A 15,366-nucleotide genomic window follows, 5' to 3' on the forward strand; every position below is an offset into this window, starting at 1 on the left:
CAGATAAACCTTCTAACAGTCTGACAGTGAAGCCAGACTCGACACACACAGGTACAAATAAAAGGCTCCATTTAACAATTTTAGTAGAGTAAAATTGGACTCAAATGAATTTCAAAAACAACTGCAAGATTTTTTTAAATTTTACTAGTGTTCTTCAAATATTGTCAACTAGTAATTGTAGTGTCATTTGGTAACTGAAGTTGACAATGGCCTGTAGCTTAAACATCTGTCCCAATATCAAAATGAAACAACGGTCTACCAAGTATTCTACCACAGACACAAAAAGACTCCTCAGTCTGCAATCCTCTAGATAGACAATAACTTAATTCTAGATAGGCAATTACCCACCCTAAGTAAACTGCACGACAGAAAATAACTCCTCTGTATCATAATAGATTGATAACAACCCCTACCCATCACTCAACAGAAAATATCTTCTCCCCAGTACTATAGACAGATACATGTACTAACTCCTCCCCAGTACTATAGACAGATACATGTACTAACTCCTCCCCTGTGTGTATAGAGAGATACTAACTCCGCCCCAGTACTATAGAGAGATACTAACTCCTCCCTCCCCAGTACTATAGACAGATACTAACTCCGCCCCAGTATTATAGACAGATACTAACTCCTCCCCAGTATTATAGACAGATACTAACTCCTCCCCAGTACTATAGACAGATACTTACTCCTCCCCAGTACTATAGAGAGATACTTACTCCTCCCCAGTACTATAGAGAGATACTTACTCCTCCCCAGTACTATAGAGAGATACTTCCTCCTCCCCAGTACTATAGACAGATACTAACTCCGCCCCAGTATTATAGACAGATACTAACTCCTCCCTAGTACTATAGACAGATACTTACTCCTCCCCAGTACTATAGAGAGATACTTCCTCCTCCCCAGTACTATAGACAGATACTAACCCCTCCCCAGTATTATAGACAGATACTAACTCCTCCCTAGTACTATAGACAGATACTTACTCCTCCCCAGTACTATAGAGAGATACAAACTCCTCCCCAGTACTATAGAGAGATACTAACACCTCCCCAGTACTATAGAGAGATACTAACTCCTCCCCAGTTCTATAGAGATACTAACTCCTCCCCAGTACTATAGATATATATACTAACTCCTCCCCAGTACTATAGACAGATATTAACTCCTCCCCAGTTCTATAGAGATACTAACTCCTCCCCAGTACTATAGACAGATACTTACTCCTCCCCAGTAATATAGAGAGATACTTACTCCTCCCCAGTACTATAGAGAGATACTTCCTCCTCCCCAGTACTATAGACAGATACTAACCCCTCCCCAGTACTATAGAGATACTTACTCCTCCCCAGTACTATAGACAGATAATAACTCCTCCCCAGTACTATAGATATACTAAATCCTCCCCAGTAATATAGAGATATACTAACTCCTCCCCAGTATTATAGACAGATACTAACCCCTCCCCAGTATTATAGACAGATACTAACTCCTCCCCAGTAATATAGAGAGATACTAACTCCTCTCCAGTAATATAGAGAGATACTAACTCCTCCCCAGTAATAAAGAGATATACTAACTCCTCCCCAGTAATATAGAGAGATACTAACTACTCCCCAGTATTAAAGAGAGATACTAACTCCTCCACAGTACTATAGAGAGATACTAACTCCTCCCCAGTTCTATAGAGATACTAACTCCTCCCCAGTACTATAGATATATATACTAACTCCTCCCCAGTACTATAGACAGATATTAACTCCTCCCCAGTTCTATAGAGATACTAACTCCTCCCCAGTACTATAGATATATATACTAACTCCTCCCCAGTACTATAGACAGATATTAACTCCTCCCCAGTTCTATAGAGATACTCTATAGACAGATACTTACTCCTCCCCAGTACTATAGAGAGATACAAACTCCTCCCCAGTACTATAGAGAGATACTAACTCCTTCCCAGTACTATAGAGAGATACTAACTCCTCCCAAGTAATAAAGAGATATACTAACTCCTCCCCAGTACTATAGAGATACTTACTCCTCCCCAGTACTATAGAGAGATACAAACTCCTCCCCAGTACTATAGAGAGATACTAACTACTCCCCAGTATTAAAGAGAGATACTAACTCCTCCACAGTACTATAGAGAGATACTAACTCCTCCCCAGTTCTATAGAGATACTAACTCCTCCCCAGTACTATAGAGATACTAACTCCTCCCCAGTAATATAGAGATATACTAACTCCTCCCCAGTATTATAGACAGATACTTACTCCTCCCCTGTGTGTATAGAGAGATACTAACTCCTCCCCAGTACTATAGAGAGATATTAACTCCTCCCCAGTTCTATAGAGATACTAACTCCTCCCCAGTACTATAGAGATTTACTAACTTCTCCCCAGTACTATAGAGAGATACTCACTTCTCCCCAGTATTGTAGAGATATACTAACTCCTCCCCTGTGTGTATAGAGAGATACTAACTCCTCCCCATTAATATAGAGAGATACTAACTCCTCCCCAGTAATATAGAGAGATACTAACTCCTCCCCAGTGCTATAGAGATATATACTAACTCCTCCCCAGTACTACAGACAGATACTTACTCCTTCCCTGTGTGTATAGAGAGATACTTACTCCTCCGCAGTACTATAGAGAGATATTAACTCCTCCCCAGTTCTATAGAGATACTAACTCCTCCCCAGTACTATAGAGATATATACTAACTCCTCCCCAGTACTATAGACAGATACTTACTCCTTCCCTGTGTGTATAGAGAGATACTTACTCCTCCCCAGTACTATAGAGAGATATTAACTCCTCCCCAGTTCTATAGAGATATACTAACTCGATCCTCCCCAGTAATATAGAGAGATACTAACTCCTCCCCAGTACTATAGAGATATATACTAACTCCTCCCCAGTACTATAGACAGATACTAACTCCTTCCCAGTACTATACACAGATTCTAACTTCTCCCCAGTACTATAGAGACATACTAACTCCTCCCCAGTAATATAGAGATACTAACTCCTCCCCAGTACTATAGACAGATACTAACTACTCCCCAGTACTATAGAGATATATACTAACTCCTCCCCAGTACTATAGACAGATACTAACTACTCCCCAGTACTATAGAGATATATACTAACTCATCCCCAGTACTATAGACAGATACTAACTCCTTCCCAGGGCTATACACAGATTCTAACTTCTCCCCAGTACTATAGAGACATACTAACACCTCCCCAGTAATATAGAGATACTAACTCCTCCCCAGTCCTATAGAGATATATACTAACTCCTCCCCAGTACTATAGACAGATACTAACTCCTCCCCAGCACTATAGAGAGATACTAACTTCTCCCCAGTACTATAGAGAGATACTAACTCCTCCCCAGTTCTATAGAGATACTAACTCCTCCCCAGTACTATAGAGAGAGATATTAACTCCTCCCCAGTTCTATAGAGATACTAACTCCTCCCCAGTACTATAGACAGATAATAACTCCTCCCCAGTACTATAGAGATATATACTAACTCCTCCCCAGTACTATAGACAGATACTAACTACTCCCCAGTACTATAGAGATATATACTAACTCATCCCCAGTACTATAGACAGATACTAACTCCTTCCCAGGGCTATACACAGATTCTAACTTCTCCCCAGTACTATAGAGACATACTAACTCCTCCCCCGTAATATAGAGATACTAACTCCTCCCCAGTACTATAGACAGATAATAACGCCTCCCCAGTACTATAGAGAGATACTAACTCCTCCCCAGGACTATAGAGATATACTAACTCCTCCCCAGTACTATAGAGAGAAACTTACTCCTCCCCAGTACTATAGACAGATACGAACTCCTCCCCAGTACTATAGACAGATACTAACTACTCCCCAGTACTATAGACAGATACTAACTCCCCCCCAGTACTATAGAGATATATACTAACTCCTCCCCAGTACTATAGACAGATACTAACTACTCCCCAGTACTATAGAGATATATACTAACTCATCCCCAGTACTATAGACAGATACTAACTCCTCCCCAGTACTATAGAGAGATACTAACTCCTCCCCAGTAATATAGAGATATACTTACTCCTCCCCAGTACTATAGACAGATACTAACTCCTCCCCAGTAATATAGAGAGATACTAACTCCTCCCCAGTACTATAGAGAGATACTAACTCCTCCCCAGTACTATAGAGAGATACTAACTCCTCACCAGTAATATAGAGAGATACTAACACGATCCTCCCCAGTACTATAGAGAGATACTAACTTTTCCCCAGTACTATAGACAGATACTAACTCCTCCACAGTACTATAGAGATACTAACTCCTCCCCAGTACTATAGAGATACTAACTCCTCCCCCGTACTCTAGAGAGATACTAACTCCTCCCCAGTAATATACAGAGATACTAAGTCCTCCCGGGTGTGTACAGAGAGATACTAACTCCTCCCCAGTAATATACGGAGATACTAACTCCTCCCCTGTGTGTACAGAGAGATACTAACTCCTCCCCAGTAATATACAGAGATACTAAGTCCTCCCGGGTGTGTACAGAGAGATACTAACTCCTCCCCAGTAATATAGAGAGATACTAACTCCTCCCCAGTACTATAGAGAGATACTAACTCCTCCCCAGTAATATACAGAGATACTAACTCCTCCCCTGTGTGTACAGAGAGATACTAACTCCTCCCCAGTACAATAAAGATTACAGATAACCTCTTCCAAAATCTAAAAAGAAAACAACTCCTCTGTAGTATTATAGACGTATAATAACCCCTCCCCAGTATGTATGAATAATAACCCCTCCCCAGTATGTATGAATAATAACCCCTCCCCAGTATGTACGTACTAAAGGCTGAGGCAGAATATCCTTATTCCATGCTGACATATGGTACAATATGACAGAATACCTGAAAATTTACAGCAGAGCAAAAATGCATTTATTTCAAGTGAATATATTATACAATCACTCCAATTAGTATACCCATTAAATCAGCTTAAATTCAAATTGGGATTTTTTCTGAATTTATAATTCATTGCCTCTAGCTACCAACATCTGTTAAGACACAAGCATTAATAAACCCACTTAAACCGGGTTTTTTATTCAACAATTTATACACCCGTACCAGATTCAGACAATACAGGACACATCAAGTGTAGGTGATATACTATACCAGGGAAATACTAGGGCCAACTATAAAGCCAATATAGACAGGGATTCAGATAAGGCATGGGCCTGTTTAGAAAGGTTACACTCTTATCTGGATTGCTACCTCAAGCCATAAATTGGAACACTGCCTTGTATATTTTCTGACCATATATCACATGCTTGCAAAACCTCCATACCTCCTTGCAGGGTCCCAACAGATCCCGATTTTTCACCTTCTTTAATTCTGTTTTTAAATGAATTGAAGTGTTTAAATTTTTACCTTCAATTAATTAGTTGCACAACACAACTTAAACTGTGGTATTTGACACCATAAATAAGTCAAACTGGGGCCAGTATATGTACATTTTAGACAATTATAGATTTTCCCATGCAGATTTTCCAATGAGAATATTTAGAAAGGTTGAGAAATGTGTTGTCAAAATTGTCACATTATTGTAACAATACAATTCTAGATCCCGTTGTCTATAAATATATATTAAACATTACCTAGGTTACGATCTATACCAAGGTCTTAATTACTATATTTAACATTGGCTATAGACAGTAAAAACAATTGTCCTGAAAGAAATATTATTTTAATTTCTATTTCAATATTGTCATTTGACCAATAACGCATTTAATGCATATAATGTATCAAATAATAATAAAATACAGTTTGTTCTACAGAGACCAACAATGTGAAGTCCAAAAATATGTGGTAGCTTGATACATGTTCAATTCACAAGGAAATCAGTACAATGGGAACGAGTCCCTTAACACAGGTGCTCTCTTAATAGAGGTGGTCACATAAACAGGTCTGACTGTATATATATACATCTGAAACTCAAACATAATACAACCCTAAAAAAGAGAATTTACAAATAGCAGTAGATAGGGTTGAGACATCAGATCTACACCTGTATGTAAGGGTTGAGACATCAGATCTATACCTGTATTTAAGGGTTGAGACATCAGATCTACACCCATATGTAAGGGTTGAGACATCAGATCTACACCTGTATGTAAGGGTTGAGACATCAGATCTACACCCGTATGTAAGGGTTGAGACATCAGATCTACACCTGTATGTAAGGGTCATGTCTGGTCCATGTGGATTACAGTGTACAAGCACCAGTACTAATTTACCATAGAAGAATTCTGAACTAGAAATCAATATTCCACATACATTTGGAAATAGGACAAGGGAAAACAGATAACATATAGTGGATCCGGCTGCCCTGGCCTAGTATTGGGGAAAGCTGAATGGTAGGCATCTGTGTGTGTAGGATAGGGACAGGGGGAGATATAGACACAGTGGTACTGCTACTGACAGTTCTACAGCAAGGGTTTAACAGGGCACAGTGATGGTGAGAGAGAGTGATTAAGTCACAGACAGGGAGGGGGTGATATACACAAGGAGGTGGTAATAGTCACATGGTGGGGGTGATAGACATAGGGAGGGTGATATACACAAGGAGGTGGTAATAGTCACATGGTGGGGTGATAGACATAGGGAGGGTGATATACACAAGGAGGTGGTAATAGTCACATAGTGGGGGTGATAGACATAGGGAGGGTGATATACACAAGGAGATGGTAATAGTCACATGGTGGGGGTGATAGACATAGGGTGGGTGATAGTCATAGGAGGGTATACTATAGTCACAGAGAAGGGAGTTATTGTCACAGAGAGAGAGAGTGATTAAGTCACAGACAGGGAGGGCATAATATACACAAGGAGGGGGTAATAGTCACATGATGGGGGTGATATACACAAGGAAGGGGTAATAGTCACATGATGGGGGTGATATACACAAGGATGGGGTAAAAGTCACATGGTGGGGGTGATAGACATAGGGAGGGTGATAGTCACAGGGTGGGGGTGATAGTCATGGGAGGGTATGCTAGTCACAAAGAAGGAAGTTATTGTCACAGAGAGAAGGTGATTGACAAAGGGTGGGGTTGATAGTCACAGAGAGAGGGTGGTAGTCACAGAGAGGGTGCTAGACACAGGGATAGGGTGACAGACACAAGACGGAGGTGATAGAAGGATGATAGACACAGGAAGAGGGTGAAGGTCATATGGAAAGGCAAGCATATGACTAACCCCCCCCCCACACACACACACACACACAAACCAAATCATCTTTGATAAGAGGTAATAGTCACTACTGGAGGGAATGGGTTCGAGAACAGGGTGAAGTATGGGGATGGGTGTGGTTTTGATGATAGGGAGGGGTATGCAGGTTTGCATGAAAGGGAGGGGTGTGCAGGTTTGGATGATAGGGAGGGGTGTGCAGGTGTGGATGATAGGGTTGGGTGTGCAGGTTTGGATGATAGGGAGGGGTGTGCAGGTTTGAATGATAGGGAGGGGTGTGCAGGTATGGGTGACAGGGAGGGGTGTGCAGGTGTGGATGATAGTGAGGGGTGTGCAGGTGTGGATGATAGGGTGGGGTGTTGAGTGAAGTTAAAACTATAAATACGGGAACTATTTGTTTCAAAGAATTTTAAATGCTCAGTAGAAAGTAGACAGAAGATTGTATTATCATGTTGTGAGAAAGGTAACAGAATACACATCCCAGTTAAACTATCTATCATTGAACGGTTTTCATCGAACACACGAGTGACCCCAATCAGGAATGTAAATTATCTGTGTACATACCACCAGGTATCAAGTGAAGCTGTTTGATGTGTTAATCAAAATCATGGTTATTTCCATACCTGGATATACTGAAGGGCATCTCCATTGTCTGAAGTCAGAATTTGGATGGACACAAAACTTCCAAAATTTCATCAGAATCACAAAAACGACTAGTATCAACGATTCTCCTGTATGATTGGTTGATATAATACCTGTCTTGTCCAGGTGTGTATACAGGTGTATATTCGGGAAGTATATATATGTGTACCTGGATATAACTTCAGGTGTACACTTGTATATTGTAAATGTTAACTGAAAATCCCCAGGCTAGATTTCAAAAGAGGCCAGGTAGAAAAGGCTTATCTCAGACTTAAATACATCCGTCTCAAAAGATCACATGACGGAGAGTTGGTATAAACAGTTAAACACTATTATGGTGACAATAATCTTTTAACGTGGTCTGAGATAATTAGATTGTACAATTGTTCACCTACACACACACACTATGTATGGTAGAGCGTAATTGATTAGTGGTAATGAGGTGTCGGACAGATGTTAGAACACACACTGTCACTGTATCATAACACATGACAGGTAATTAACACCTCCCTCCCCAACCTCATGTGTGACAGTCACTGAAGGTCTTTTGATATTAATAGGTCTATATAAACTCTTCAAAGGGTTAAAAAAGAAATGATAAATACTTCATTACAAGTATTTTCTCTTCTTTGTAGGTCATATAAATAACAATGCCGTCCATGTTTGTTTACGGTATAACAGCCTGCTAACATGATAAATTCATTTTAGTTTGATACATGATAAAACTGTAATATAGTCAGCGACCAACAAAGGCCAGTTCAGAAAATTATTGGTAGGGAAGAAAATAAAACATGCCCTGTACTTTCACATGGTAATACTGTTTATCTGTTGGTGTATACTATCTACAATAGTTCCTGTCCCTGTGTTTATATACCTAACTATTCACATAGTTCCTGTCCCTGTGTTTATATACCTAACTATTCACAATAGTTCCTGTCCCTGTGTTTATATACCTAACTATTCACAATAGTTCCTGTCCCTGTGTTTATATACCTAACTATTCACAATAGTTCCTGTCCCTGTGTTTATATACCTAACTATTCACAATAGTTCCTGTCCCTGTGTTTATATACCTAACTATTCACAATAGTTCCTGTCCCTGTGTTTATATACCTAACTATTCACAATAGTTCCTGTCCCTGTGTTTATATACCTAACTATTCACAATAGTTCCTGTCCCTGTGTTTATATACCTAACTATTCACAATAGTTCCTGTCCCTGTGTTTATATACCTAACTATTCACAATAGTTCCTGTCCCTGTGTTTATATACCTAACTATTCACAATAGTTCCTGTCCCTGTGTTTATATACCTAACTATTCACAATAGTTCCTGTCCCTGTGTTTATATACCTAACTATTCACAATAGTTCCTGTCCCTGTGTTTATATACCTAACTATTCACAATAGTTCCTGTCCCTGTGTTTATATACCTAACTATTCACAATAGTTCCTGTCCCTGTGTTTATATACCTAACTATTCACAATAGTTCCTGTCCCTGTGTTTATATACCTAACTATTCACAATAGTTCCTGTCCCTGTGTTTACATTCCTAACTATTCACAATAGTTCCTGTCACTGTGTTTATATACCTAACTCCCCCAATAGTTCCTGTCCCTGTTTTTATATACCTAACTACCCCAATAATTCCTGTCCCTGTGTTTATCTACCTAACTACCCCAATAGTTCCTGTCCCTGTGTTGATATACCTAACTATTCACAATAGCTCCTGTCCTTTTGTTTATATTCCTCACTATTCACAATAGTTTCTGTCCTTTTGTTATACATGTATTCACAATAGTTCCTGTCCTTTTGTTTGTATACCTCACTATTCACAATAGTTCCTGTCACTGTGTTTATATACCTAACTACCCCAATAGTTACTGTCCCTGTGTTTATATATCTAACTACCCCAATAGTTCCTGTCCGTGTGTTTATATACCTAACTCCCCCAATAGTTCCTGTCCCTGTGTTTATATACCTAACTATTCACAATAGTTCCTGTCCTTTTGTTTATATACCTCACTATTCACAATAGTTTCTGTCCCTGTGTTTATATACCTAATTATTCAAATAGTTTCTGTCCCTGTGTTTATATACCTAACTATTCACATAGTTCCTGTCCCGGTGTTTATATACCTAACTATTCACAATAGTTCCTGTCCTTTTGTTATACATGTTAGTTATTAATAGTTTGTTATATACATGTCAGTTATTAATAGTTTGTTATATACATGTCAGTTATTAATAGTTTGTTATATACATGTCAGTTATTAATAGTTTGTTAATGTACCTGTAGTGAGTTTTACCTGAGAAACACCTGAAATGTTACATAACCTGGTCATTTAAACAGTGGTTAATAGCGCTGCGCACCTGATCAATATCACACCTGACAGTTCACCTCATGTTTCTATAGATCTCATTTTTCACTATATTTACCTATGCAACTCAGCAAAATAACCAACTACATACAGGTAACCTCCTTAATCTATCAAAATAGGGTAACCTCCTTAATCTATCAAAATAGGGTAACCTCCTTAATCTGTCCAAATAGGGTAACCTCCTTAATCTATCAAAATAGGGTAACCTTCTTAATCTGTCCAAATAGGGTAACCTCCTTAATCTGTCCAAATAGGGTAACCTCCTTAATCTGTCCAAATATGATAACCTCATTATTCTGACTGCATGGGGGAACTAAACTTAAACTTGGTCATATACAGGACAAATTCCTTAATCTGACCATATTGGAAAACTTCATTTTTCTAACCAGATAAGGAAACCTGAATAACATTACACTTAAGTACTAGAGGTCAAGGTCAAAGGTCAAATAGAGGTCATTAATCTAAATACACCAATTGTAACTTTTAAAATGTGACCAAATACGGTAACTTCCTTAATTTTACTACATAGGGTTAATTACTTCATTTGATTTGACTACATATGATACCTGAATAATCTGACTTCAAAGGTTAACCTCCTTAATCTGACTTCATAGGATAACCTCCTTAATCTGACTTCAAAGGTTAACATCCTTAATCTGACTTCGAAGGTTAACCTCCTTAATCTGACTTCATAGGGTAACCTCCTTAATCTGACTTCATAGGGTAACCTCCTGAATCTGACTTCATAGGGTAACCTCCTTAATCTGACTTCATAGGGTAACCTCCTTAATCTGACTTCATAGGATAACCTCCTTAATCTGACTTCATAGGTTAACCTCCTTAATCTGACTTCATAGGGTAACCTCCTTAATCTGACTTCATAGGGTAACCTCCTTAATCTAAGCATACAAAGTAATCCCCTTAATCAGACAACTTGCAGGTTAATCTTGTTACTCTGATCACAATCTCATTTACTAAAAGAGTATAATGTCACTTGCACACCATGAAACATATAAGCACATTATGACAGGATTACTAAGTGTTTGTTTGATTGCGTAGGAGTCTTTCGCTGTCCATATATACTTCTCAGGGTTGATACTGACCATTATTGACGACCATTATTGATGACCATTATTGATGTGCCCCTTTATCAAACGTACCCAGTCTGGACACCTCATTGTATGATACCCCGTACACACACCTTACACAAACTGTTCTATAGGACATCAATAGACCTGTCAGCTTTAAGTACCCAGCTACTCAAACGTACCCAGTCTGAGAACTGATGATCGGCTTACTGCTATCTGAAGATCAACACATGGTATAGTGTTACTGGCCTGTTGAGATGTCGTGGTGATGGTCCGGGATGGTCGGGGAGGGGGGAGAGGGTGAGAGGGTTAAAACTGCTGACACTGTCATTCCTACTCATCCGGAGGGGGGAGAGGGTGAGAGGGTTAAAACTGCTGACACTGTCATTCCTACCCAACCGGAGGGGGGAGAGGGGGAGAGGGTTAAAACTGCTGACACTGTCATTCCTACCCACCCGGAGGGGGGAGAGGGTGTCAGAGGGTTAAAACTGCTGACACTGTCATTCTTACCCGCCATATGATGTCTACGTACTTACCCGATAACAAACATAATAGCACGACTGACATGGGTTAAACATAAAGCAATGATCGGAGAATCAGAGATATACGGTAAATGACGGGCCTGATAACACTGTCACTACATGTACAAGTCTCACCATACAATTTACTGTCCCAATGTCCATCCCCATAGGATCAGATGTCCTACAGGGTCTGTACGTAGTTTCTATGGCACCCCGACACACTAAACATCAGGACACTACACAAACACTGATAAACATATATTACCCATGATGAGGTACTCCACGATTCAGGGTCAACACAGCCACAAACTGTTAATGAATGAAATCCGTTCCCAATCTTAAAGACATCCAAAGTATATAGGACATTAATATTCACACAATTTCCAGGAACTCCACAATGTTAATGTCCACTGTACTGGATGTTTAGTCCTGGTCAGTCCTGGTCAGTCTGGGAAAGGTCAACCCTACAGGACACTACACAGTGGTCCAAACAGAGCTGTTTGCCTGCGACAACAGTGTAATTTGCTGATGTCTTAAAGCACTATAGTAAACATCTCGCTCAATGGAACACCCTACTCAGCAGGCACTATGCCATATAAGGACATGCTGAGCCTCGCATCCATGGTTCCAAAAGGCTAAAAAATCAATATGGCGAATTCAAATGGGGAATTTTAGCCAATCAGCATCCTTGAAACAAACGAGTACAGGCTATATTGATTTTTACCCAGAGCTTCTGCTTTTATTGGATTCATAGTAAGTTAGGCATGGAACAAGTATAAAAATCCCCAAGACAATTGTGCTGGCTGGTTTAGCTTCCTACGGAGGTTTGCTGGTAGACCGTGTATATATATAGTGGTAGTATGGCGTGGTACTATTCCAACCATTTATGATGTAGCCAAGCACAGATACATCACACAGCATCAGACTGGGGACAACTTAACATAATCTATTTACAGACTATCCTTTAATTGATCGATGCCTGTTGAATTCCAATACATGTATGTTAAGAAGATGTAGGTATACACACAGTGTTTTATCCTTAATGGACTGGCAAATCAGAATGCAAATGAAAGCTATCACAATTAAACTTAGCTATTTATAAAAATTGTAGATTGCAATGATTTCCAAATGTCAGCTCTATACATCAGATTTTGTTTATAAAGAAAGGAAGAAATCGTTTGTTACAGTAAAACCTCAAGGCAGGTGACAGTAAAACAATTCTGGGTCAGGTCATACAGTTAATTATGGCCACAGTGAAAACAGGTTGGTATCACGGGATAAATATTCTAAAATGCGATGAATAAAAGTATAGATTTTTTATCAAAAGAATGAAAGGATATGGCTGTGATAATTCGCAAAATGCCTAATAGATTTAATGCATTCTATTCAGCTACTTTAAACACGTTTCAATAGGTGCCTATCTTATTTTATGCCAGATGTATAAATATTTAATCTTCAATCTATATTACCTCCATAGTACCTAGCCGAGCTTCCCTACACAGGTAAAAGGGCTGTAATGGTAATCAACATGACAGGTTAATTTGACTGATTAAACTTGCACAGGTATTCAGGCTGGAGAATACCGGGGTATTACACCTGCTTCTGCGTGACGGAGGAGAACGTCAATAAAGAACCTTTGTGGTATCTTCTAAGGACCTCGTGTCAGGGCCCCGCTATTGATTCTGTCACAAAGTGCACGGGCCTCGATTATCAACGTCATTAGTTGGTCATGTGGCATTATGGATGTCAGTATGACATACAAGACATCAGGCCAAATAGATGAAATTATATGTTTCAAACCTCCACCTGCAGCACTACAGACAGCAAATTGTGACATTTCAGACATCAGGCCAAATAGAAAGAAATATATGTTTCAGTATGACATAAAAAAACATCAGGCCAAATAAAAGGAAATATATGTTTCTACACCTGCAGTACAACAAATGTCAATATAACATACAAGTATTCAGGCTAAATATACACATTAATATGTGGGCCACCTTTACCTGCAGCCACATGGATGTATGACATTACCAGGCCAAATAAACCAGATTTAACTCAGTCACTTGGCTTGGATACCCTACACCCTGTTTAAACAGTGTTGTAGGTATGATAATGAATGTCCTGACCATCGTGTAGTACCTTCTCATCAAGACTGACAGTCATACATTAAATGGTAGCCATGATATCTCCCGGAAACCTTGGAGCCTAGACACTGGATTCAAAACTTGAGGTCATATTGAAGTTGATGTGAAACAATATCATAACTAAGGGTGTTCGGTGCTTCGCGAATCAGAACTTTCGAATCGAATCACCGATAAGGATTTCCGGAAATCGGTTCGGTTCCAATTCTTCATACTAAGCGTGAGTGTACGCACAATAATTTTGTACAATGTTAAGTCATTTTTGTAGCATGTTTATATTTTAAATGATGATATTCAGAAGATTGAAAGCGACTGTCAGAATTTCCCGCGAATGACGGAAGTTCGGTAGTAAACAATGCATGCAGCGCACCAAGCGGCGAATATAAGGGAGGTAATGAGTCCGCACTGTCCTAGGATAATACCCGAGAGCATAGCCGGACTATCGGTATCCTCGGGGTTGATTATCACTGTACTGCATAATTGATCATGAATGACGGAAAGAAACCAGCAGACTCTATTTGGATTTGAGTCGTCAGCTAAAGACGACAACTTTCAGTTTATATTATTACATAATGACTGTCTGTGCCCAGTGTGGGTAAGTTACATGATCTCTGTTTCAGTAATACGTGCCATTTTTAAAAACGTAATCAAAACATTGACATTTGAGTTTGAATTACGTTTTCTTGTGCAATTTCAACTTAAAAACGAATTATCTGTAGAAATAAACTGGTGCATGCCTGCATGGCTAAAAATACATCGTTGTTATAACTGAATTTTTGGCACATTTATTGAAGTATAAGTATTTTTGCCAAAAGTGATCCGATTTGGGTACTGCATCCATACACAATTTTCATTCTGTTACAGACTAATTCTTGGTGTTTTTATTCTATGACAAACTGGAAATATTATGAAATATATAAAAACCTGTAAAAATGACATTGCTACAATAAGTTAACAATTCTGTGATGATCTTACATACCCATGGGGATTTAGATAAGGTGTACTGTAGCCCTAATATATGCAGCCATACCCCCATTTTGAGAGGTATGGGGTAAAAAACAAGAGGCCCATGGGCCTTAACGGTCACCTGAGTCTACAGTATTTTTTTTTTTTGTTGAAATATGTACCAATTTGAGTAAAAAATAGTATAATGTTAACTTAACTTTGTCAGGACCATGAGCTGATCATTCCTAGACCAATTTTAAGTGAGATCGGCCTATTAGAATTTAGTAGCAAAATAGCGGCCATGGCAGCCAAATTGTATTTCTGATTGACCCGAAAAATAACAACACT

At 39.2% G+C, this 15,366-nt stretch overlaps 1 protein-coding gene across 8 annotated transcripts in view; it reads right to left on the reverse strand.

Moving 5' to 3' along the window:
• LOC110461155 (mitogen-activated protein kinase kinase kinase 13-like) overlaps window positions 1-15,366 on the reverse strand; it is a 139,133-nt gene that overhangs the window by 61,151 nt on the left and 62,616 nt on the right. The window contains exon 1 of one of the 8 annotated variants that reach the window (XM_021514494.1): window positions 12,195-12,492. The exons of 5 other annotated variants lie outside the window; for them this stretch is intronic. The gene's annotated coding sequence lies outside the window, so the exon portion shown is untranslated. Of the gene's footprint in view, window positions 1-7,860; window positions 7,882-7,919; window positions 8,084-12,194; window positions 12,493-15,366 lie in introns of those variants that run through there. 2 more of the 8 variants (XM_021514493.1, XM_021514495.1) reach the window with 2 other exon arrangements.

The sequence above is a fragment of the Mizuhopecten yessoensis genome, unplaced genomic scaffold, assembly GCF_002113885.1.
Source record: "Mizuhopecten yessoensis strain PY_sf001 unplaced genomic scaffold, ASM211388v2 scaffold10585, whole genome shotgun sequence".
In the NCBI taxonomy this organism is placed as follows: domain Eukaryota; kingdom Metazoa; phylum Mollusca; class Bivalvia; order Pectinida; family Pectinidae; genus Mizuhopecten; species Mizuhopecten yessoensis.